Below are 24537 nucleotides of genomic sequence, written 5' to 3' on the forward strand. Positions count from 1 at the left end.
CCTCTGGTCTTCTGTTACTTCCCTGCTGGGACACAATGGGGTGCTCTTGGGGAGGTCCATAGTGTTTCACTGCAGTGCTGCCTACACATTTCTGCAGTTTACTTTAGTTTCATATTTCTGTGAAAGTTTACTGCTCTGTTGACTTCATGGATTGAGACATGAGGTCTAAAAATTTTATAGAGGGCATGTTTTTTGTGACACTATTTCCTCAGTGACTTGAGAATAAGTGCATGAAAACACAAGAGAAATAGTCTTAACTTTGGGTTAAAAAACTGTTGGAGAGGTGTTTAACCACAGACTTCAAGGCCAGAAGGTACCAGGACAAAGAGTGTAGTTAGGTTCAGTGAAGAAATATTGTGCAGAATTTGGACCTTTGTAGACAAGTGATATCTGCACAAGAGTTCTCAATCCAGGGGCAGACACGTGTAAAATAATTAGCATGGATTTTCTACTTTTTTTTTTAATTAAGATACACTATAAAAATGTTGTTTTGGATTTTGGGGACTATTTTATATTTGTATTTACAGTAATTTCACGACCATAAGGCGCACCGGACTATAAGGCGCACCCCCCGGGAGCCGGCACATTTTGCAACTTTGTAGATCAGATAAGGCGCACCGGTCTATAAGGCGCACCGGGTTTTTTTTTTGCAGCGAGGCTCCGCCCCCAGCTCCTCCCGCACGCTTGCTGGCCGAGGCCCCGCCTCAATCCGGCAGCCATTGGCTCCCGGGCCTGCCTGTACCCGGCAGGGCCGGGCTATGCCCACCGCCGCTCCGTGCAGCATCCCCAGGGCCCCGCTGTTCCGGGAGTTCCCTGGCGCTCCGGGTGACCCAATGCCGGCAGGCTTGCTCCGTGCCGCCGCTGCCCCGATTCCAGCTGCTTGCCCCCTCCCCGCGTGGCAGCCGCTCCGATTCTGGCGGTTTTCCCCCTCTCCGCATGGCGGCCGCCGTGCTTCCGGTGGTTTTCGCCCCCCCCGCGCGGCGGCCGCCGTGTTTCCGGGGGCTTTCGCCCCCCCCCGCGCGGCGGCCGCCGTGCTTCTGGGGGTTTTCGCCCCGCCTGCGCGGCGACCGCCGTGATTCCGGGGGCTTTCGCCCCCCCCGCGCGGCGGCCGCCGTGCTTCCGGGGGCTTTCGCCCACCCCGCGCGGCGGCCGCCGTGATTCCGGGGGCTTTCGCCCCGCCCGCGCGGCGGCCGCCGTGATTCCGGGGGCTTTCGCCCCCCCCACGCGGCGGCCGCTGTGTTTCCGGGGGTTTTCGCCCCCCCCGCGCGGCGGCCGCCGTGATTCCGGGGGCTTTCGCCCCCCCCCGCGCAGCAGCCGATCCGATCCCTGCGGCTTTCGCCCCCCCCCGCGCAGCAGCCGATCCGATCCCTGCGGCTTTCGCCCCCCCCGCGCAGCAGCCGATCCGATTCCTGCGGCTTTAACACCCCCCGCAAGGGAGCCGTCCCAATGTCGGCGGGCCGGCCCCGCGCGGGGGCGGCCCCGATGCCGGCGGGACGGCCCTGCGCGGGGGAGGCCCCGATGCCGGTGGGGAGGCCCCGAAGCCGGCGGGTCCGCCCCGCGCGGGGGTGGCCCCGGGGGCGGCCCCGATGCCGGCGGGGAGGCCCCGATGCCGGCGGGTCCGCCCCGCGCGGGGGCGGCCCCGATGCCGGCGGGGAGGCCCCGATGCCGGCGGGTCCGCCCCGCGCGGGGGCGGCCCCGATGCCGGCGGGGAGGCCCCGATACCGGCGGGTCCGCCCCGCGCGGGGGCGGCCCCGATGCCGGCGGGGAGGCCCCGATACCGGCGGGTCCGCCCCGCGCGAGGGCGGCCCCGATGCCGGCGGGGAGGCCCCGAAGCCGGCGGGTCCGCCCCACGCGGGGGCGGCCCCGATGCCGGCGGGGAGGCCCCGAAGCCGGCGGACCCGCCCCGCACGGGGGAGGCCCCGATGCCGACGGGCTCTCACTTCCGGGGTGGCAAATATCGCAACTTTGTAGATCAGATAAGGCGCACCGGACTATAAGGCGCACTTCCGGTTTTGGGGGGAGATTTTAGTCAAAAGGGTGCGCCTTATAGTCGTGAAATTACTGTACATTGATTTTTTAGCTGCATAAGCAATTCCTTCCTTGGTAACATGGTATGTTTCTGCATCTTGGGATAAACATGTCACGGATGAAAATGGATATAGCAAATTACTTGTTTAGGAGATTTCTTTTTTTTTCTAAATTGAGAAGAAACTCAATCTTGAAAGAGTCTATTTTCCATAAAATATTTACAAAACTATTGTATCTGATTAATCTAATTTATGAGTAATGGACCATGCCCTGTGGTGCACATGATTATTTCTGCTATAGATAATGAAGATATTTTCTTCTTCATTCACCAAAACGTGATTTGGTGGTGGTGTCTAAATCAGCCATTTTTCAACCTTCTTTGTCATTGATAACTTGAAAAATCCAGGAGTTCTGGGGAGTCAGTATTCTAAAATCTGTAACTCAGCAATTTATCTTCACTGTTTTTTTTTTTTTTTTTTTTTTGGTAAGCCTTCCACCCTTTGTCTTTCTAAGATGAACTCCTGGAAAATTTCTTAAAAACAGACTTTTTGGGTAGGTTTGGTTTTTTTTTTTGTTTTCCTCCCTGCCTGTCTTTCAATGCTTCTTAGCTGTGTAATGGATATTTCCTTGGCTTGTAAGCACTGCCTTTCTCAAAAGTCAGCTTCTTGTGGTCCCTTGAGATAATGTCTTCTCTATTGGATAGATAGATAGAGCTTTGGAAGATATTATGTAAGTCTTTAGGAGCAAATGATTTTCAGTGCTGCTTAATGGAGCTGTGTAAAATTTTGATAGGGTGCAAATTATTAATAAAAGGGATATTTTCCTCTCCATCTGTAAATAAAGCCAGAGCATTCTTATTTGCTTGTTGTAAAATTATTTGATCAAATTTGAAACCACATTTTAATGCAATGGAGCTCTTGCTGTATTTCTCATACTGCCCTCAATTACTAACTTGTTCATCAAACAGGAATTTCAGATGTCTAAAATACTTGGATTGGGAGATAAGCATAGGCTTAAGATGACTATCTGGCCTCTTAGGGTAGGAGCTTTGCCTACGTTTTTCCCCCATGGTTGCTGTAAACAGAAACCATTAACTAAAATGTATTTCAGAGGACTTTTGAAAAGCCATAAAACCCATCAAGGCAATCTGCTATCATCATCTTCAAAGGACACTACAGAATTGCTAAAACACATAAATGAATAATGATATACTCAGCACATATTTGTATTGTTTTTTTCATGTGCTCCTCACCAAGTGGCACAGCAGTCATGAGCAGACCTCTTGGGCGTTGCAGGAGAAGCAGAGCAGTGGTGACAGCTGAAGCACTGTGCTAAGGGAACGCTGCCCAAAGCGCTGTCCCTAAACCCGCATCGCTTATGGTGTCCAGTGCTGCAGTACACGGGATTACCAAGCCTTGCTAAGTTTAAAGTACAGTAATCCTCTTTCATGCAGTAACACGTGTAGATTCCTTATAACAGCTTAGATGGTAATTAGCGGGGGATTTCGGATTCATTGACTGGATACAAATATAGCACAGGGGAGGGGAAATACCTACAAAACAGTTATCAAACTCGAGGTCACTAATGTGGTAAGGGATCCAGTATTTATGGGGATAGGCATGAGCCAGCAGAATTTTGCAGAGGGGTGAGTGTTACTAGCATTTTGGGAATGCAAACAGAGCTGTAGGATCTTCATCAGATACATACAAAGATTGTCTTGGCTGGTGGAAGTTTCCAGTTCCGTGTTCTCTCCAGCATTTTGTAACCATAGGTGTAAATGCTCCGGGGCTGGCACTCCAGCTGGCTGTGTCAGTGGTTAGTGTTCTGTTTTTGAAGTGTTTGGAAAATGTGGTTGCTCAATCAGCCTTATTAGTTTAGGGCATTTTGATATGAGAACAGGCCTGGGGTGAGGTGAGAAAGAACAAAGTGAACTGACCTCGTTTTACCTGCAGGGACATTATCACTGCAGTTAAGGGAAAGTGAAAGGTTTTACAAATTTTAATATTCAGCAGATCAGCATAGCCACCGAATGAATTTTACCGCAAATGCATTGGCTCTTTCTGCTTACAAATTGTCTGTATTTTAGCCATTTGACTGATAATAGTGAAATATTGCCAGCTAGCAAAGTTGAGCAAAAAGAGAAGAACTTGCTGGTTTGAGGTTTAAGGGAGTAATAAAAGTCCTTTTAACTTCTTTTCTAGTACTTGGGAGAAATTTTTATTTAGATAAGAACTAAATTCATTCCGGCTCAAAATGCAAACTCAGATCCTATAAAAATAAGCTGAATTTGCATAATTAAGACTTAGAATCCATGAGTTCAGCTATTAGTTTACATATTGGTTGCTGCATACATAATTTCTTGTCAGAAAAGCATACTGGAGTATGCAGCCCTAGGTGAGAGCTGATTTTGAAATACTCATTTGAATTAAAAATACAAGCAAACAACAAATGTCAAAAATTTATCTGAGCTGGCATTTTTTTAAATGTTTTTATTGAGCATCAATAAGGGCTTGATTTGGATTTTCATTTTACCTGTAGGGAGCTTATAGGTTTGTTTACCAATAACAGGCTTCGCCATTTTTAAACATTTAGTAAATGCTTTAATAAATGATAATTTGTTAAATGTATGAAAATATTCATTCTCTATCCCTCCTACAAGATATTAATCAAGTTACAAAACTCTACCTATGTTTCATTTAGTATATTGAATAGTTTACAATTAAAATAATTATATTTTTCTTTTTTTTTTAATATGAACATTGCATATCTCATCTTGTTTAATCATTGCATGAGTTTCTCCCACTCTTTCCCTTTCAAAGAACTGAACAAATAATCCTACTGCTTAAGCTGCCCTTTGATGAACTTTGAAATTTTGTGGGGTTTATGGCAATATCTTCTCCTGTGCCAATAGTGGCTTCCCTGCTTTCAGCAGCATGCCTGAAAAAGTGCACAAAAGAAATATTTCAGTAAATTTGAGCCTGAAAGCAAAAGGCTGTTGATTAAGCCTATGCAAACACTTGCCTTTGGGTTCATCTGCCAAGGTGAAGATATTGTATGTGTGGGCAGAAAAACACACATTGAAACTTCAGTTTCGTGGAGGCAGGGGGTCAGCATTCAGGCACTCCTGCAAATGGAGAAGTGCCAGATTTTGACCCATCCCTTCTCAAAGGAAATTTGATTGTCAGGGCTGAGGGCTGGGGTTTGGACTGGGGATTCAAGCACAGGTAGCAGCAGCACAAAGCAGCAGCTTCCTCTTGTGGAAGATCTCTTGTGTGAGCTTGGCCTGATGTCAGCCCCAGGGGTGCAGGTGGACCTGCTCAGGTAGATGTGAAAGCGATGCCAGCTCCCAGTTCTTCGCTGCAGAAAGCATGTGAGCAGCTGCTTCCTTTCTCTTTCCCAAGACAGAATAAACACTATGCAAGCCACCCACAGAATCATGCAGAAAAGCACAGCTCAGGTTGGGCGTTTTCAATGTTAACTCTGTGTCAATGCTACAAATGTGCAACATTAAATACTCTTTTTTTTCAAGAAAAGAAACAAAATCTGTAGCTCTTTGGTCAAAATATGCATCTAAGCCTTGATCTACTTCTATTTTATTATTCAGTTTTCATTTCATTCATACATTATTATGCATTTTAAAACTCAATTTTGCAGATAGTTTATAAACATCTGAAGTGGCATTTTTAGGTCACGAACTAGTTGTGGAATATTTTGACCTACTTCTGTAGATGAACTCAGAAATTTGAAAGGAAAATAAGTGTTGACTTCAATGAATCTTAATACTATCTATTTTGGAAGACATCCTTTATCAGAGAATTTTGTCAGCTCTGTAGAGAACATTAATAAGAAAGAAAAGTGCAGAAATAAACTTCCTTTTTCCTCAAACTTTGCAGCAGAAAAAGATTTGAGTGCAAGGTGTCACTAATATGCAGATACTTCCTCTAAGCTCCTGTGTTACTGTTTTGCTCTTGTCTCTGTGCCCCCACTCACCATGTGCATAGAGCCTGTGACTTCTTTGGGATTTATTTTTGGGACCAGAAGGCACACCAGTCTGTTGTACTTACAATATATAATGTTATTATTTTGTCCTTGATGTAATTTGTAGGATTTTTTGTTGAAAATACTCACTTTACATACTGACTGCCGTGGTTCTCCTGTGATCACTTGCTTGCCTTAATCACAATTAGGCATTCTATTTTTTTCTCACTGCCTTGTTTTCAATTGATTTTCTTAATTAATGCATCCAAACTAGTAAGCAAATAGAGAGGAACAGAGAGAACTGTGGGGTAGTCATTTCTTTTGTTGCTGTGCTGTTCTATTGTTTTCAGTTCCATGTTAACTCTGGCTCGGATAATCTTTTTTCTTACTCCATATGACTCACAGGCTAAACAGAGCAGATGGGGGAGTGATTTCAGACAGTGACCTCATTTCTGCAAATACTACTTCTCAAAAAGAGACAGCAATCAACCTGTGTCTTACAAGAAGAAAAAGGTTGCTTTTTTTTCCCCTTTTCCTTTTACTGCATTATAGACATGAACAATTTTGAAAAGATGAAAGGGCAAGGGGGGAAAAATGTGAGCTTCCAGCACTACCAGTGTGTTCCGCTGTTCTGAGCCTTGTCAAAGACGCAAAGAGCACTGTCAAACCTTTGGGTTCAGTTACCTTGAAATCTCTCACGCTATACATTTAGTTCCTCTCCTTGCACAAAGTATTCCAAAGATCATTTTATTCCTGAAAGAGTTTTCACTTCAGCACACTAAATAAGAGATTGTCTACTCATGTTTATATTTGAAGTTAATCAGGAATTTGGTGTGGTGTTCAGGTCATAGATGCCAACCATACAGCTGCAGAAAAATACTCATAATAATGACTATGAATTACTATCAAGAAGTGCAAGTTCTTAAAAAAAAATCCTTGTCTGCAATGAATAATGGTGCTCATTTTTTCCTGCGGTCTTTATTACCATGACTAGTCCAAGAGAAAGCTGGATGAAATGTGTAGGATAGAAATTTCCTTAATGCTGGAAACACCTGACAGTTTTCTTTTTCTGTAAATGTTCAGCAATACATATGTACTGAACAATGAGCTATCTGGAAATCATAGAACAAAATATAAAACTGTGAGAGGCAAATAAGAATGCAATTTCTGTAGCATCCTGGGTTTGATATTGATTTTCTCTCTAATAGTATTTGCATAATTAAGTGGACAGCTCTCATGTCTTACTCTGGTACTAAGATGACTGCTAAGGATACATCCTTAAAACTCACAATACTGTTGTATTTTCTTCAAATCTCAAACCATATGGGTCAAGTTTATAAAAGATACAGTAATTTCACGAATACAAGCTGCACCGTTTTGACCAAAATTTGGTGGAAACCCGGAAATGCGGCTAGTACTCCAGGGTGGCTAATTTATTAACAAAAATGTACCTTACCTGGTACCATGCCGGTCCTGTCCCGAGCAAAAACGGTTTGAAATCCATGGTTTCCCATTGTTCCGACAATGAACCAATCAGAGAACAGCTTCTTGCCTGCCTGTGGATGGCGGCGTTACTGAGGGGCGGGGGATGTTATCGGAGTGAGTTCCCTCGGCGCGTTCTCTCAGCAGTTTGATAAAAGTGTGTGATATTTCTCTGTACTTTTTAAAGTGTTTTCAGTCTTGCATGGCTGGGCGGCTGGCCATGCTCGCGTGGATCAGGGAAGGGGAGGGGAGGGGCCAGGCCAGGCCGGGCCGGGCCGTGCCCATGCGGCTGAGCTGCTGTTTAAAGGCAACGCAGATCCGTTGGGAATGCTCACAAAATGACCACACTATTGTTCATGTGGTTTTCGGCTTGTAAATAAAGGGTACACTGCCGCAGCTATGGTCTGTGTCTTTTTTCACTTGGAAATAATGTTTCCAAGGTCGGTGATCCGCGATTCTGTTACTAAATGATGACTTTGTGAAAGTTCGCCACGAATGAAAGTGAGGCTAATATTTGGGTGCGGTTGTTTTTATTGACAAAGACATCAACGTTGCCAACACACCAGAAATGCGGCTTATACTCCGTGCTGCTTGCATTTGTGAAATTACTGTACTTCCTTTTCAAAAGAGGAATATTAATATCCTCAGAAGATATGTTTAGAGTGAGGACATCCTGAAGCTTAAAAAAAGAAGTAAATAAATGCTAATTTAAATCAATAATAACTTATATTAAATGTTAGTATATACTAAGTCTTTTGAGTTTTGGAAGATGTACAACATCATAAATCTAAAGTGTCATCAATAAGAATAAGCTTTAATAGAAAGGAGCTAATAATTTTTATTTATTTAATTTCTCTCCATACCATTACCTAAGGATATACATATTAGTGCATATTATAGTTAATCTCCTTAATGAGCAGGTAGCATGGTAAAACCAGTGATTTGCTGCACTGCAATCACATATATTTATACAAGCCTTTTTCAACGCATATTGATTTATTCTTTAGATAAAAAGTTCTTGAAGTTACAAAAGAATGGAAAGGATGACATCAGTGATATTAAGTTATCTTGGATTAATATGTAAGGAACAATTATCAGAAGCAGTAATTACCATGAGACATCGACAGAAGAGCAAGATGTTCTGGATTCCAGGTGAAATAATTACCTGATTCAATAACACATGAACCCCTGCTATGTCCCGTGAGTTGACATTGCCTCTTTTAAAGATAACTTTTGTCATTATTTGTAACATTATTATGAGAGGTGATCTCTGCTAGAAGTCAGTCATGAGGGAGACCTTCTGTGGATATAGATTTTCTGCGTCTGCTCAGGACTTGCTAGTTTTGATGAGAAATTAGCATTCCTTTTGTTTTTCCTTTTACCACTAAAGCTATTTCTCTCCACTTGATATCCTTGTATTGTTCTCTGCAGGAAGAACTTGTGGGTGGATGGTAATTCTGACCAAGGCAATCAGAGAGGTGTTTTTGCACCAAGAGCCTGTGCCCCACTTGTAGCCAGAGCTGTGGGAAGGCACAGACAAGCTGGGGCTGAGAAACAAATGCACTTTCTCACTTCATTTTCTTGTAAAAGACTCCTAACAGCTAACAGGGTTGGTGATTTGTGGCTTTTTCCTATGTCCTGTCCTTCAAACACATCACACAGCCTGTAAGGCAGTGCCCCAGATCAGAGGAGAGCCCTGCCAAGCCCTGCTGTTGGACACCAGCGCTGCCCAGGGCTGCAGAGCCCTGAACCTGCCACTCATCCTCAACACAAGCTGAGGTTTCGCTTGTACTGGAGGTGGAGTGTGTTACCCTCATGTTATTTCCTTTGAGATACTTTAATGTAGTTACCCTTCATCACAGAAAATGAGAGATGAGATAGCTTTAGCTTCGACGTGAAAGGAAACAGAAGGTAATGTGAGATTTCACATACATCTCAGAACATGTGTAATATGTTGGGATTTGTGACCAGTAAAAATTTAATTTTGTTTGCAATCGATGCAGAAAAAAAAATTTTCAATTTTTTTTGCCCCTTTCCCAAAGGGGCATTGGGAAAATTGAGGAGTTATGAGCACAGCTGTTACAGCTGTATATGTAGTTCTGCAAATAACTTTAGGAATGTTCATTAGACAAACAGATTTTTACATTACTTGATAATTGTATAAATCTCTTTAAATGGTTGACAAGTATTTTTTGCGGTGGGGGAGGATGGAAAGCACTTTTATAGGGTAGTTAGGAAAAAATCCCATTGTAACTGTTATGTAAATACTGTGAAATCAAATTAGAGGAAAGAATATTGAAAAAGTGGGGGTGAGGGGAATATTAAGAATTTCCTTTTCTCATAAACCAGGTAAAATGCTTCATCAACAATCTTCTCTCCCAGTGAAACTTGCCCTGATTAGTTTAATTATGCAAAGAGTAGTCTTTGCTTAATTTCTCTAAATCACTGTAATGATCAGACTGTCAGATTACAGAAAATGTACTAAGCATGTTTTAAGAAGTCCTTTCTAAACCCTTTCTATGAGCTCAGAATAGAAATCTATTATTCAATCCATATTTTTTTCTGGAAAATTATTTTTTCAGTAAATTAAATGGAGATTCTATTCACATTCTAAGATGTAGATATTTCTCCCCTGAATCTCTATTCTATTTGATGTAAAAAATTGTTTAAATTAGTAAACAGAGAACACCATTTTATTACTATGGCAGTGTAAAAAACAGCTCTTGTACAAGAACTGGCCATCTGTACCCCACAAATCCTTTGCCCAATACAAAAGCTGTATACAAGACTGTGTCTGTTGGCAAAACCATGTGAGAAAATAGCCAGCTGGGTTTAATGTTTACATGTTACAAGGAGTTACTCAGCAGCTGAAAGGGTCTTATTCACCTGTGAGGATTCACATATCAGGACATCTGCAGTGTTTCACCATGAAGCCCAAGGGTAAGACAGATGAATGTGGAAAATGCTGAGGCTGGCCACAGGGAAATGGGAAATGTGCCTGAGTCTCGTGCTGTGATGGTCTCAGATATGACAAGTGTAGGTATAATGAAAAAGTGGTAAACTGTCACCTGGACCACTTTGCTCACTTATTTCTCAGATCCAGTAGAAATCTCATCTCTAACGCCTTTCCACTGCTTTTCTCTAATTCAATGGGGTTCTTGATGGCTCTATTTGCTAAAAGATCATTTTGGGCAGCAGCAGCTTTTAAAAACATTTTCTACCTGCTGATGGACTGGAATGGCTTTCCAAGACATTTGCTACTTACTGGTGAACTGGCTCTGAAGCAGGACATTTCTCCTCACTTGCTGCCTTTCTATAAGTTGAATAAGAAATCCCCATAAGGGAACTGAGTGTCTGTTACTGGAAAACTTAGTGAAGCTTTTGACTGTTTTCCTAGTGAGTTTGATTTATGAAGATTCATAGATAGGCAATAGATATGACTTTTGTTTGCTTACATGCATGCCTCCATTCAGGTTCTTACCTGTATTTGTACTAACTCACAGCCTTGGCCTTTTCTTATGGGCTTCATTTTGCTGGCTTGGGGAAACCACCTTCTAATATACTACTTAGAGTTGTGTAAATATATACACATCCATATTGATAGCAACCAGACATTCCTTAAGGTTTTGCACTAAAAGTAATAATACAAAAAAAAAAAAAAAAAAGACTAAAAAGGGATTCCTCTGACAAAAATCACACCAGAGAAAAATTCTATTTTATGGCTCACATGGCTTAAAATGAAAGCTATAATGAAAGTTGTTGGGTTTTTTTCCTGATTACAGTAATTTTTCACAACTTCCAGCTATAAGGCACAGATTCACAGCACTTTTGACTAGAAAAATAGCCTTTTGCTTTGCAATGTCCCTTCCTTGGGACACAGGTGATTAAAAAGCTTTTTGTGAGTAATAAGTCCCTTTCATTCAATAACACTTGGATTCATAACAGTCTGCATCATAATTAGAGAATCATTTAGATTCATTGATGGTATGCAATTATGGTTTTCCCTTGTCTGATTTCTCTGACCTGTGCTTTAAATTGAACTTTACAGTACACCTCCCACATTAGGCATTATAATTCCCATTGACTACTGATGTATTTTCCATGGTATTTAAGAGATTTCTCAAGGGAATACTGCAAATCCTCTAAGTCAAAAATAGCACAGTGCAATAAATAGCCATTTTTAATGGCATCCATTATTTCTCCAAGATGTAATGTCTCAGGGGGCGCGAGTCCAACAGAGATTAGCCCTAAATCCTTTATAAATCTGCCTCTATTTGTTATGTATCACTCCTTGCCTCACAGGCATTTGAGATTGTTCCTCACTTAGCACAACAGCTCCACACAAATACTCCTTCCATTTGGTTTTATCTTGAAGTCCTGGGAGAGTTTCCTGATTGATGATAGCATGTTTGGGCAGTGGACATTAGTGGGTTGAATTATTGCTGCTAGCGCATTAGCTTTCAGAGGAGTTTAGGTCTATGCTTATCTTTGGCTGTGATAATATTTCTTTTTATTTTAGTCGGTTCTTCTAGCCTTGTGCTATTTCTATCAAATCTGAGATTAATGATACAATCTGCTTTTGTGTGCTGTTACTACCTGAGTTCACCAAGCAGGAGCTATGACAAATATTGCTCTAGAAGACTCCTGAGCAGTAGCTGAGTCTTGTTATCCTGGTTATGGGGAGTACACATTACATGGGGAATTTTATGAGTCATTTAAGAAAAGATAGTTTTAAAACTGCTTGAAAAAGTTGGAGATCATTGACGTAATAAAGATATAAAATCCAACTCAATTTTTATTATCATCCAAAGAACATATCGCTGCATTATAGCTGAAGGTATATGCCACAAATGTACCAGTGGATACAGAATAGCAGGACAATTCCAGTCATAACAAGAGAAAAAAATACAGAACTGAGAATATTAACACCTCATTCTGTGCTGCTCTATGACTCATTTACCACCCCATGATACTTAATCACAATGAAATGCCATAAAGATACACAGAAAAAAGTGAGATTATAATTGACTTTCAGTAGTTTTTCAGGTACCTTTTAGTAGAAGCAAAACTTCTGCTTTGAAATTCTTCTGCACGTCTGATAAAATTCTAGAGTGTCCAGTAAAAATTCTGCCATTTTTTCTTGATTCCTTCTCAAAATGTCACTGTGTGCTTACACTGAATGGAGGTCTACAGTGGCAAAAAGGTGAAAATAAGTGAGGTGAATGTTTAATCTCCTTATTTAATACATAGCCAAAATTGTTTATAAAGTCAGACACTTATCTCTGAACACTGATGTGCAATTCTCTTAGGCTCTGAGGCCAAAAGAGAGCACAAGAGGAAAACACCAATGAAATGGAGATGGCATGACAGAGGAGAAGAACATTTTTCCCATCCCTTGTAGGAAAAAAATCTGATTTGAAAGGAGTTTTCTCTGCACACAAGGAAAAATTTTTTGTCCAGTTTCAAAAATGGGAAGAGAATTCGTGTACTTATCATGCTTGTACCCCCACTACAGGAAGAGATCATGGAACTTGCTGAGAAACATAATTTATTTAATCTTTAAGGCAACTGGTGATGGATTGGAGAACAAGGGTATCAATAGTGCACTCAAGGCTGCTTGGAAGTTTGGAGAAGAGGGAATCTTCTTTCTACGTCCATGAGAAATGATAGCAAAATAAATGTGTCAGGGGAAAAATTTAAGCTTTTTAATACCTGAATTAGTATTCTGATGGTATTTCTACACTTCAAAGCATTTTGATCTATTGACTGTCACTTTACTTCCAGGATTCTCTTTTTCATATGTTCAATCCTTTAGGTAGATGGGTAATTTGACAAATAACAAGAAAGGGTTTAAATTAATATCTTGACAGGTTCACTTGTATTAAATAAAATACTTGTTAAATAATATAGATGCCAGAGCATAAACAGATACTAAAGAATCAACTTAAAAATCTTACAAATACATAATGTTATGCTTGTATGTATGGAACCAGGCTCTTCCTGGTGGTGCCAAGCAATAGGGCAAGAGGCAGTGGGAAGAAACTGAAGCACAGAAAGTTTCACCTGGATGCGGGGAAGAACTTCTGTACTGTGCAGGGGACTGAACACTGGAACAGATTGTCCAGAAAGATGTGGAGTGTCCCTCACTGGAGATATTCCAGAACTGTCTGGACACAATCCTGCACAGGGATGGCCCTGCCTGAGCAGGGAGATTGGACCAGAGGACCCTCTATTGTCCCTTCCAACCTGATCTATTCTGTGATTCTGAAATTTTCAATAAGGCAGCATGTGTTTGCAAAACTGGGGTCTTAACAAGTTGCCATGGTCTCGAGAAGGTAAGGAAAACAAATTTCCCTCTGAAAAGAGAGTATGTTGTAAGAAGACAACTGAAAATGGATCTACCTAAACAGATATTTTTTTCCTTAGTTGATAGAATTTTTCAGTATTAAAATCCACCATTTTGTTGGCTAAGTCCATTGATAGCTTTGAAAAAATAGAGCAAAATAAATGAATAAGTGTACAAAACTTCAAACTTTGAATTATTTACTATATGCAGATAGAAAATCCCCAGGAGGAACTGGAACAGTTGTTGTCTGAAGGTTCAGTTCACTCAGTTAATAAGAGCTTCTGGTGATTTGGTAGATATTTGGAGGAAAATAGATCTGGCAACAAGCCTGAAGATATTTCTTTAGCTTCAGGCTGTGAGGAATGTGGCACATTTATTTACAAAGGACAGAAGGAAAGGGAGACTTTAAAAACAAAAAAACAAAAAAACCCCCAAAATAGATAAACTTATGCTCCATTTTCAACATCTCTCAGCTTGAAATACAGTGAAGCACATAATGTCCCTGTAGCTACAGCAGGCTTCCTCATAAATACTGGTGACACGCAGAATGTTTAAGGAAAGGAATGGAAGTCATTAGACTTCTCATTAATGGGCTAGCTCTTGGGTAAAACTCCGAACGACTGCCGGAGCATGAAAAGACACCCTGGCAACTGCTGATCTGCCAAAAGACTTCTTCCTCCCCTGCTATTTCCATTGGATCTTTTATTTAAAAGCAGAGAGGAACTCAAAATGTAAGATGCGAAAGATGCAAGACCTAAGTATATTAAGCAATGGCCCCGTGAAAGCCAGAGCTTCTTTACTGATAGCCATTCTCATTCAGTAACATGGTGCTTTTTGTCTTAATTATATGTGCAGGCCTACAGAAACTGTAAAGTATGAAAACCAGAATGCTATAAAAATTGTTTTTATGATCTTTGGTTTCAGTAATTTTTTTTTCTGGTGTCTGTGACAGATGGTAAAAGCTGAGATAACACCACAACTGTGTGAGGCAGAAGTAAATGTAGATCTAAAATGACTGAAAGTGCTTGCAAAGATTAATTACAGTAGAAGGCTATGCATCCCATAGCTGGCACAGTCTCTCTATATCATACGTAAGTATATTTGATTATATAAGTTCAAAAATAGCTTTTGTGCAGTGACTCAGATGCCTTTTTATTTTTGATATGCATTAACTTTCATGAATTCCTTTGATGTAAACCAAACTCCACATTCTCTGCATCATCATTATGACTTCTTTGGATATTTTGTGGCAAAAAGCAAGAATAAGTGTATGCTGCCCAAGCTGCACTTTGACAAACTGGATCATTCTTTATGTGCCACATCCATGCCACAGCAGGATGATAAAACAGTGCATTGCAACACAAAACAGGGACACCATTCTCCCACCTTCTGCATCAGAAAAACAGGTAGGTTGCCTAGGAGAAGACTGTGGGTAAAAAATAATCTATGTTAATGAAGGGTATGAATTTGTAATAAATCAGATGTTCTAGGATTACTATTTAGTCATGTTCTGCCTCCTATATGTAATGCAACTTGTTCATTATAAAGAGAGGACTGACACATAAATTTGCATTTATCATAGGGTAATAGCATTGATGTTGGAAGTAATTTTAGGACAGATTTTAGGAAAGCAAAAGAAATACTGTTTACTGATTAACAGCTTCCTCTTTGTAAGGAAAACAGCTGCTTTTAAGATATTAGGTATAGAAACACAAGGAACAGTCAGAAGATGTGAGAGGGCATAGTGTCTTTGGGACTAGTGAGTATGTTAACTTTGAAATTCAGATTCCTTGCTCAATGTTTCTGTATTATATTTTGCCCCTGCATGGTCAGTTTTTTTCTTTTTTCCATCTCTAGGAAATGGGACAGAGGGTGGCTTTATCTAAATTACAGTGAAAGTACTTTATGGAGATGAAAACGAACTGCTTCTACTCCTCCAGGGCTCCTTTGCCTGTCAACACCATTACCTAGCTTGGAGAGTGTACATCTGACATTTCTGGGCCTCTGCTTTGGGAGAGGACGGGGAAAAGGATGTTGTTCTATTCTATCAGTTGTGGGTCTAAAATCTCATGAGAGAAAATGGAACTGCTATCCAAGATCTGGCCTAGTGGTACAGTTTTTCAGCTGTGCAAATATCTACTGTTGCCCCAGTTTCTGCTCAGCTGGACACTGTTCTGCTGGTCAGAGCTTCAAATAAGGTAATGTCAGCCCCCTTATAGAGAAAGATAGAATTTTAATAAGCTGCACCCTTTTTTCCCTGCCATTCTACTAAAATGTAAGACTTGGAGTCAGTAAATATTTTTGGAGTGGGATGAGAAAAAAATAATAAAATTATAGGTGTTGTAGAAAGACCACTTTTCAGTCAGTTCTCAGTATAGCATCTGCATGCTAGCATTTCTTCTATTCTTCCTATACATATGATACCCCTTCCACTAGTCTTCTTCCTAGAAGAGAAAACATTTGTAGCTTGATGTGTGAAAAATCAGCACAATCTATTTTTCTCTCATTTGGAAGATTAACTAGTGTTAAGTTTTGTTGAAACTGATATACTTCATACAAAATTCCATCATGTGTTTTAGTGCTAATAGGCTTTATTTACCTCAGAATTGAAGGATGCACACTCAGGCAAGCAATTGCCTGAACTCTTCTATTTTCATTGCTTTTATTTGCCTGCAGGTATAGTAGAGAAAGAAGCAAATATTTCCTCCTTTTGCAGGCAGAGAAGACCCTTACCTTGGCTATTTATACATTAAGATAATTTAGCTTAAACACAGTTGCCAAAAAAAGGATACAGGAAGCACATCAAATATAACTCCATTTTGTTATTAAAGAAAAAGGAATGTTGACTCAGGGAACAGAGATCAATTCAGTATTCCCATAGCATGCTGTACAGGATACATCCAAGGGACAGTTTATCAGGTGCAAGTAATGTTAGCTCCTGTCAGAATCACACAATACTTGAGCCTGAAAGGTTCCTCCAAAGGCCATCTACTCCAAACCCCCTGCTCAAAGCAAGGTTATCTGGAGCAGATTGCTCAGGGCCATGTCCACTCCTGTTTTGAATATCTCCAGAGACAGAGACTCCACAGCCTGCCCAGACAACTTGTTCTCATGTTCAACCATCCTTAGAACAAAAAAAAAAAAAAGTGATGTTTTAATTTCTTACCTTTAAACAAAACTGCCTGTATTTCAGTTTGTGCCCACTGACTCTTGTCCTATCACTGAGAAGAGTCTGGGTCTGTCTTCCATAGCCCCCCCTCTGGTATTGATACACACTGATAACAACGCCCCAAGCATTCTCTGCTCCAGGCTGAACACACTTATCTCCATCAGCCTCTCCTCTCATGTCAGATACTTCCATCTCTTACCCACCTTCGTAGCCCTTTGTGTCACTCCAATATTTTAATGCCTTTCCTCTGCTGCAGAGTCCAGAGATAAGCCTGAATTTGATTCTGTGTGACGTGCATCACACAGCTAACTTCCTAGACCTCCCATTTTTTTAAGTCAACCAGACAAGCTTTTTCCTGTCTGTCAGAATGAGAGTTCCTGAGGACCAATCAGCTCTTTCTTTCCCAGTGGGATCTCACATTGATATTGCTGACTGGAGTCTGAATCAGAATGCAAAGGAATATGCGAAGCAAAATGTTCCTTTGGCAGTGGCTGAAAAAATGGCAGGTCTTCTGGTCTGAAAGGTGGGAGATACAATAGTGAAAGGCTGGTCTCAAAAACAATGAGGGAAAACTGGAAATTGCCTTAAATCATTGCTCATCAGAAGTCAAGCTTAAAGAAAATAAACAGAACAGGGTGGACTAGACAGAACAGATAATTTTGATATCCCAGAATCATTTTACTGAACAGTGATGATGGAAGTGAGTCATTTTACTCACTATGACTCAAAGATGTTTCAGATAAAATCAAGGCCTGTAATCTCTCTGCCTGGAGTAAATTATATTTGAATGGCAATAAGAAGATAAATGCTATTTATAAAAATGAGTGAAATCAGTTAGTATGCTGATTGGGTAGTAAAAAAATCAAAGATGGAAATCTATCCCTGTAAATTTAGAAAAAATGTCTTTCAGCTCAGTTTTATGGAATATAGCATGCCAATAGTATGAGCTGTAGATATCACAGGTCCCTTTACCTTCTGCCTTGTGCCTGCAAGTGACATGTACATGTCTCAAAGATGTGTGTGCTGGCCTGGTACTAAAGTAGAAAAGTAGTTTTTACTTATTTTCCAATGAATGAAAGAATTCAGCTGAACTCCTTGCACATGGATGTACCCATCGATTCACATTGCAGGAATTTTCAAGCAAAGTGAAATAGCAGAGTGGAATTGTCTTTTTCAAATAAAGAAAAAAAAATAAAGGAAAAAAAAAAAAGCATGGATCTAGAGTATACACGGATATCTTACTCTTGTGCTGCTGGTAACACCTGCCAATACTTTGAGGTTATTTCTGAGACTGCAATTAGATTCTTGTGCCTTGATTTTAACATTGCATCAGACCAGTATGATTTTAAAGGAATTATGTCTGGGTGTAGTATTTCATTTACTTATTGCTGTTACTGGGTTGTTTTTTGTTTTTTTCTCAGAGTAAAGGAGAAAGGGAGACAGACATATTTCATTATTAATTTAGGGAACATGGTGAGCAGAACAGGTGAGAGAATCTTCCTATTGTTCTAAGTGTTTGGCAAGATTTTCAGCGCAACAGTTTCCTCCCAGATAATTTAAGTTTTCCCAAAACACTCGTGGGTTTAGCTGAAACATTTAGCCTGAAACTGTCCACTCCAGCAAGCTCTTTAAGAGAAGAAACCTCTCCTCTCCTCTCCTCTCCTCTCCTCTCCTCTCCTCTCCTCTCCTCTCCTCTCCTCTCCTCTCCTCTCCTCTCCTCTCCTCTCCTCTCCTCTCCTCTCCTCTCCTCTCCTCTCCTCTCCTCTCCTCTCCTCTCCTCTCCTCTCCTCTCCTCTCCTCTCCTCTCCTCTCCTCTCCTCTCCTCTCCTCTCCTCTCCTCTCCTCTCCTCTCCTCTCCTCTCCTCTCCTCTCATTTTTCTCACACTGAAGCATCCCATGGCAGTGTATAATTGTGTCCAAATCACCTTTTATGTATGGGAAACACCATCCATGTTCATCACTTTGGGTTATGGTCCAGAGAAGGTAAATTGGTACTAATCTTCAAATGATGCATATTAAATTTGTAAATTTGCAACTTTAAGGTAGTTAATGGAATAACAACATTTATTCTTGAACATCTGCATCTAAAATGATGATAAAACCCTCAAATTAAGTCAAAATTAAAATGTAAACTAAATCAAGTTGTGCTTATCACACAAATGAGGACAATGATCCTTCCAGATTGTGATGAAGATTTTGCATCTAGAAGTAAACATACAGGAATCAGATTAAAATTTATGTTACAGGTGTTACATCCACCAAATACACCTTGTCTCCAGTAATATTTTTTTGGATTTTTTTTCTCCTCCTCCCCCGTGTGACTAATCATATTTACCTATATAAAGGCTGAAACAATGCTTTTTGTTCATTTGCTGTACTTCATTACAGAGAAAGGAATTGTGCATGGGCAAGACTCTAAGGATTGCTAACCCAAAAAAGCATATACTATGTTGGAGTAAGAACCTTTCCCCTGTACAAGTAATATAACTGTTGCTTTTGGAAAAAAATTGTGATACAAGAACTAAACCTTAAAAGCCAACTCTTTAAATCTAGTTTTATGTCATTTGTGTCATTGTTGTTCGTCTATCCATACCATCTCATGCTTTGACATGTAGTGTGATTTTCTCTATTGTTTTTTCTTTCTTTTTTTTTTTTTTTACTTTTCTGCATTGATTTGATAGAAGTGCTGTAATAGCATACTCTTAGCACATACTGAGTCATGACATTTCTCAAAAAGAGGATTTTGTAGTCCCTGTGTAGTTGTTCCAAAAAGATTGCTTGTAGATTAATTCTATTTCTCTCCATTTCAAGTTGAACTGACTGTCAGAAAGTGGTAGATTTTCCCTACAAAAATGTATCCAGACTTTAAAAAAAATTTTTTAAAAACTTTTTTACAGGTTTGCACTCTGGTAATAACCATTCAATTTCAAGTGAAATAATTCAAATAAAGGTCACTAGATGTTACAACTTAAGCTACTATGAATTATTAAATCAGACATATGCTATATCAACTTTTGATAAAATCCAGTATAAAGTACTCTTTATTTTGATGCAGAGAAATACTAGGTAAAAATGGTGAAAGTAAATCAGGTTTGATCATTAACACACTTCTGGTGTTTTTCACAAGTTTATATTTTTCTGGAGGTTGAATATCACGTAGTATATAATATTCATTATCAATGGGAATGTTTGGCGGGTTTTCTGTTATAACCGGAATGACTCGCTGTGTTACACTCAGGAAAATTATACAGCTCTTACTATAAAGAATAATTTATCACTACAATCACCATATACTGCATAAAGGTCTGCTCTGCCAAGATAGCATCACTAAATTTCTGTTCAGATTCCTGGAAAATCTCACAAGAGTCCAGGATGCCTAGTCATAAAATAGAGCAGCAGTGAAGTGAGAATGCAATGTCCTAACTGCAGAGGTGCCATATTCTGTTTGACCCTGTGACTCTGGTCCTGCTCCTGTTCCAAATATTTTGCATTTATGTGATCTCTTCATTTCCCAGTTCCAACTAGGAAGGATTAAATTGCTGCCCTCTGAATACTGTTAGGAGTCTCTGGTGAGAGTTAATAGAAAAGTGAGTCAGAATGATGGGCAAGTGCTCTCAATTGAACTGCAGCTAATCTGCTGATTTTCCTTAGCAGAGAGAAATAGGAGTGGAAGATAAGCCTGTGGCACCAGCATTAAGCCATGTCTGGGCTAGGGCAGGTGCAGTCACTCCACTCCCTCTTGTTCAGCAGCCCTGCTTTCGCAGGAAGGACAGACAGCACCACAGACCCCCGGGCTGCAGAAGCCAGTCTGACACAGGGTGCTGCTGGAATGGGAGGCTGAGCAGAGCTGATCATGTCCGGAGCTTCTCAGAGGGACTCAGAACAGCCCTGATTGCTTGCTTTGTCCAATATTCCCTTTTCCCGTTCTCACACATGATCAGCCCCAGATGACTTTATTCTTTTCCCACTAGTCCTGGGTTTACTGATTTTATACCCTATTTGTTAATTCTGGCTTGGTGTGACTCCCTGCTAAGCCAGGACTCCCATTACTATGCTTCCATGCTATTTACCTGAACGAGGTTTCTCATACTTGCATTCACTTAGGTATTTTATCCCACTATGCACTTTTGTCTTAATAATTTTAGACCATGCTAGGTTTTGTCATCTACTTACCTTTGATTGTTTACAGTGTCCAGCAGACTCTCACATTTTTTTCTTGGTAGTCTGACCTCAGAGCAGGGTTCCTTATCTGCCTGTGTATCTGAACTAAGTGCTCACATTTTGGTTACACATAATTATTTATGTAGAATTTCACAATAAGTGTTTAACCTAATAAAATCTTGTGTCTTATCATCTTTTTGTCTGGCCATGCTTAGGTATTGTTCTCTATTGGTGACACTGTGATAGTGGCTGCAGATTGGCAGCCTGGGCAGGTGAATACACTTTTGATCCCAGAACTGAAGAAGGGCTCATGCAGGCATAATCAGACCAATTAGTGACAGAGGGGAATAGTTATTGCTGCAGTGGTGAAGGAGTCTTGAATTTCAGGAATTTTATGAACCCAGGTACCTGTGAGCTTAACTTCCTTCCAGCTCTTTGTGCCTCCTGTAGGGATGAAACCTGAATGCTGGGATTACAATAGTGAATCAAACCAAAGACCCACTCAGTTCACCACTTCTTGTATCTGAAAGTTCCAAAAGAAAAGGTATTTCAGAGAAATGTGCTGAATGACATGAGCATGCCCAAGTGTTTTAAGATCCCTTTAAGCCTTGTATATGAAGGTCTATTTCCAGCCTATGGATGACTCATTTTGTGTGCTCCCAGCTGCTAGACCACTTTCTGTGCTTCGCATCCTTCAGGAATGGGGAATACTAGTGCTGAAAGCAGTTTTCCGGGAACCAGTCAATGGATTACCATTTTCCTCCTTTCTCTCAATTAGCATCTATGAACAACATGGTGGTTTGGTGGTTCAATCAGTCTTTCCAAGGCACATGTAGCAAAGCTTTAACTAAAATTTTTCCTAAATAATGTCTTTGATGCTTCTCCTAATGTTCATATTTATATTTGAACTTGTAGTTAGTCCATTAGTGTGCTGAGTTATCTATTTTTCGGACCAGTTTTATCCTGGATGTATAAGTATTTTAACTGAACTACCCACAGCAACACCTTTTCCTCTCTGCTAGCTGGAAAAGCTAGAGGATAAAATTAAACCTGACTGAAAAAGCTGATGCATTATTGTTTGGATGCCTTTAAAAAGCTGTGATAGAATGCAGTGAAATCAAACAAGTTTCCCCTGCTGTGGCCTGTCCTATTTCTAATCATTATCCTTCAGTGCTTTGAGCACTGATTATAACTACTTTGCCTCTGCCAGGAATGGATGCATTTGAGGGAGATGAGCATATCTTAAGTATATACACTGTATTTTGCTGCTGCCTGTCCTGGCAGAACTGAGTGTTGTGGAAGTCTAACCCAGGGTTTTGGTTTTCACTGAGGTCATTCTTTTCACCCATGTCAGGCCATCAGCAATGGACCCTTAGGACAGGGAGGGGGCACATTTTACAGAAATGTTCCCTTCTCCATGACTACAGCAGCAGTTACAGGCTTTTGTTCCTGAGGATTTCATTTGTAACAAAAGCCTTTGTATAACTTGCTAAGGGTTTAAAGGAAAAATCAGCTCCAACAAAATCCTGTCCCTCATTAGCACAATGAAGAGTTGTTTGTACAAACATTTGATCTTAACACAAGCACTCACAAAGATGATTAAAGAGTAAACCAAGCCTTCTCAGAGGGTGACTCCAGACATGACAAGCAAAGAAGTTGATATCCTTATTAGAAGAGCAGCAAGAACTCCAAAGGATACAGTAAGCAAAGAGGCAAACTGGACTTGTTTGGAAAAAATTCTTTCTAGAGAAAGAGTTTTTCTTCTCTCATAAATTTCCCATCTCACTAGAAAGCTGGCAGGCTAATTTTTATTTACATGAATAAGGTAATACTGCTCCATTTGACAGAGTTTACAGATTGTGTTATAATCAGATGTGGAATTTCATATTCAGGCTCCAAACAGCCTGACACTACTGCAAATGGTGTATGCAACTACAGCTTTTGCATGTAAGGAATAAAGAACATGGAGCAAGAGCTAATTAATTTTAAAAGAGAAGTAATTACTTTAAGGCTTAATTAAAAATTAACCTGCTTTAAGACCTACTGAGAAAATTACTGCAAACTGTGACTTAGCTTAATTTTGGCATAGCTCATCACACACTCACTTGAGACAAAGAGGTTTCAGATTGAAGCAGGTGGGAGTCTTCCCTGTGGGCTTGTAGGGAATTCATGTTTTAGCAGACTGGGTTACTTCACTTCCTAAACCTGTAGTTTTCCTTCACCAAAGTACAATAAATGTACAAGGCCAGGCTGGATAGAGCCCTGAGCAACCTGACCTAGTGGATGGCATCGCTATCCATGGAGGGGAAGCTGGGTCTAGATAATTTTTAATGTGCCTTCCAACCCAAACCATTATGTGATTCTCTGATTCTGTAATGTAATCTGTAATTCAGATGCTGATCCTGTGCATCAGCCAAACTGGTTTGCTTTAATCTACTAATGTGAGTGTTCATCTTGGGATGTGTGAGAATCCAGGATCAGATGTGACTGTTGATGGCTTTTCTGGTGAGGTTTAAACAGGTCCAACAGAGGATACTGACAAAACACAGGGCTGTCTCCCACATGTGTAACCTGTCCTCTGAACTAATATGAACTAATTTCTGCATCTATTTTTACAGTTTAAAAAAAAATTGAAGTGTTTTGATGATGTCCTAAAAAGAAAGGTGTTTAAAAAAATAGACTAATCTTCAAACATTTTGGGAAGATTTCTCTAACTGAAATATAATTTATTTTCTTCCACATTGTTTACCAGGAAAAAAAAAACTTGGTGGTTTGTTGGGCTTTTTTCCCTAAAGACAGAGAATGAGGTGAAGTGTTTAAATCTTCAGGATCTATAGATATTCCTTTGTATGTCAAGGAATTTTATTTAAAAATAGTTCCTGAGTGATTTCTAGATGTAAAGCCTAAGGCCACATAAATGCAACAAATAATTATTACCCAGGCAATCTCGTGCTTTTCAATAACAGATAGCTTGTGGCTTTTTTTTTTTTTTTTTTTTTTTTTTTTTAAGCAAATAGTAATTCACAACTACATGCAGTTCTAAAGAGATTGTGTGGGCAAGCACTTTCTGCCAAACAAAAGTGAAAGACTATTCAAAAATGTTAAAGTGTTCTAATAGCTGAACACTCAAAATACTTTTGGCATTTTTAAAAAGAAATAGTTCATCTTCCCATGTTGAAATGGCCTTTACTTTTTGAAGTAACTAAGTGATAAAGAGTGGGATTTAAGAAAAAAGGTTAAGTAACCTTGACACAAAACCAAATGCTCATCTTCCAACAAACTCTAAACCTTAACTTGACCTGCATTATTATTTCTTCTCTGTGTGATATTAATTTTCCCTGAAATGTCCTTTTCTTCTCCTCTTCTCTATCTC

Source organism: Catharus ustulatus, chromosome 1 (genome assembly GCF_009819885.2).
Source record: "Catharus ustulatus isolate bCatUst1 chromosome 1, bCatUst1.pri.v2, whole genome shotgun sequence".
Taxonomy (NCBI): domain Eukaryota; kingdom Metazoa; phylum Chordata; class Aves; order Passeriformes; family Turdidae; genus Catharus; species Catharus ustulatus.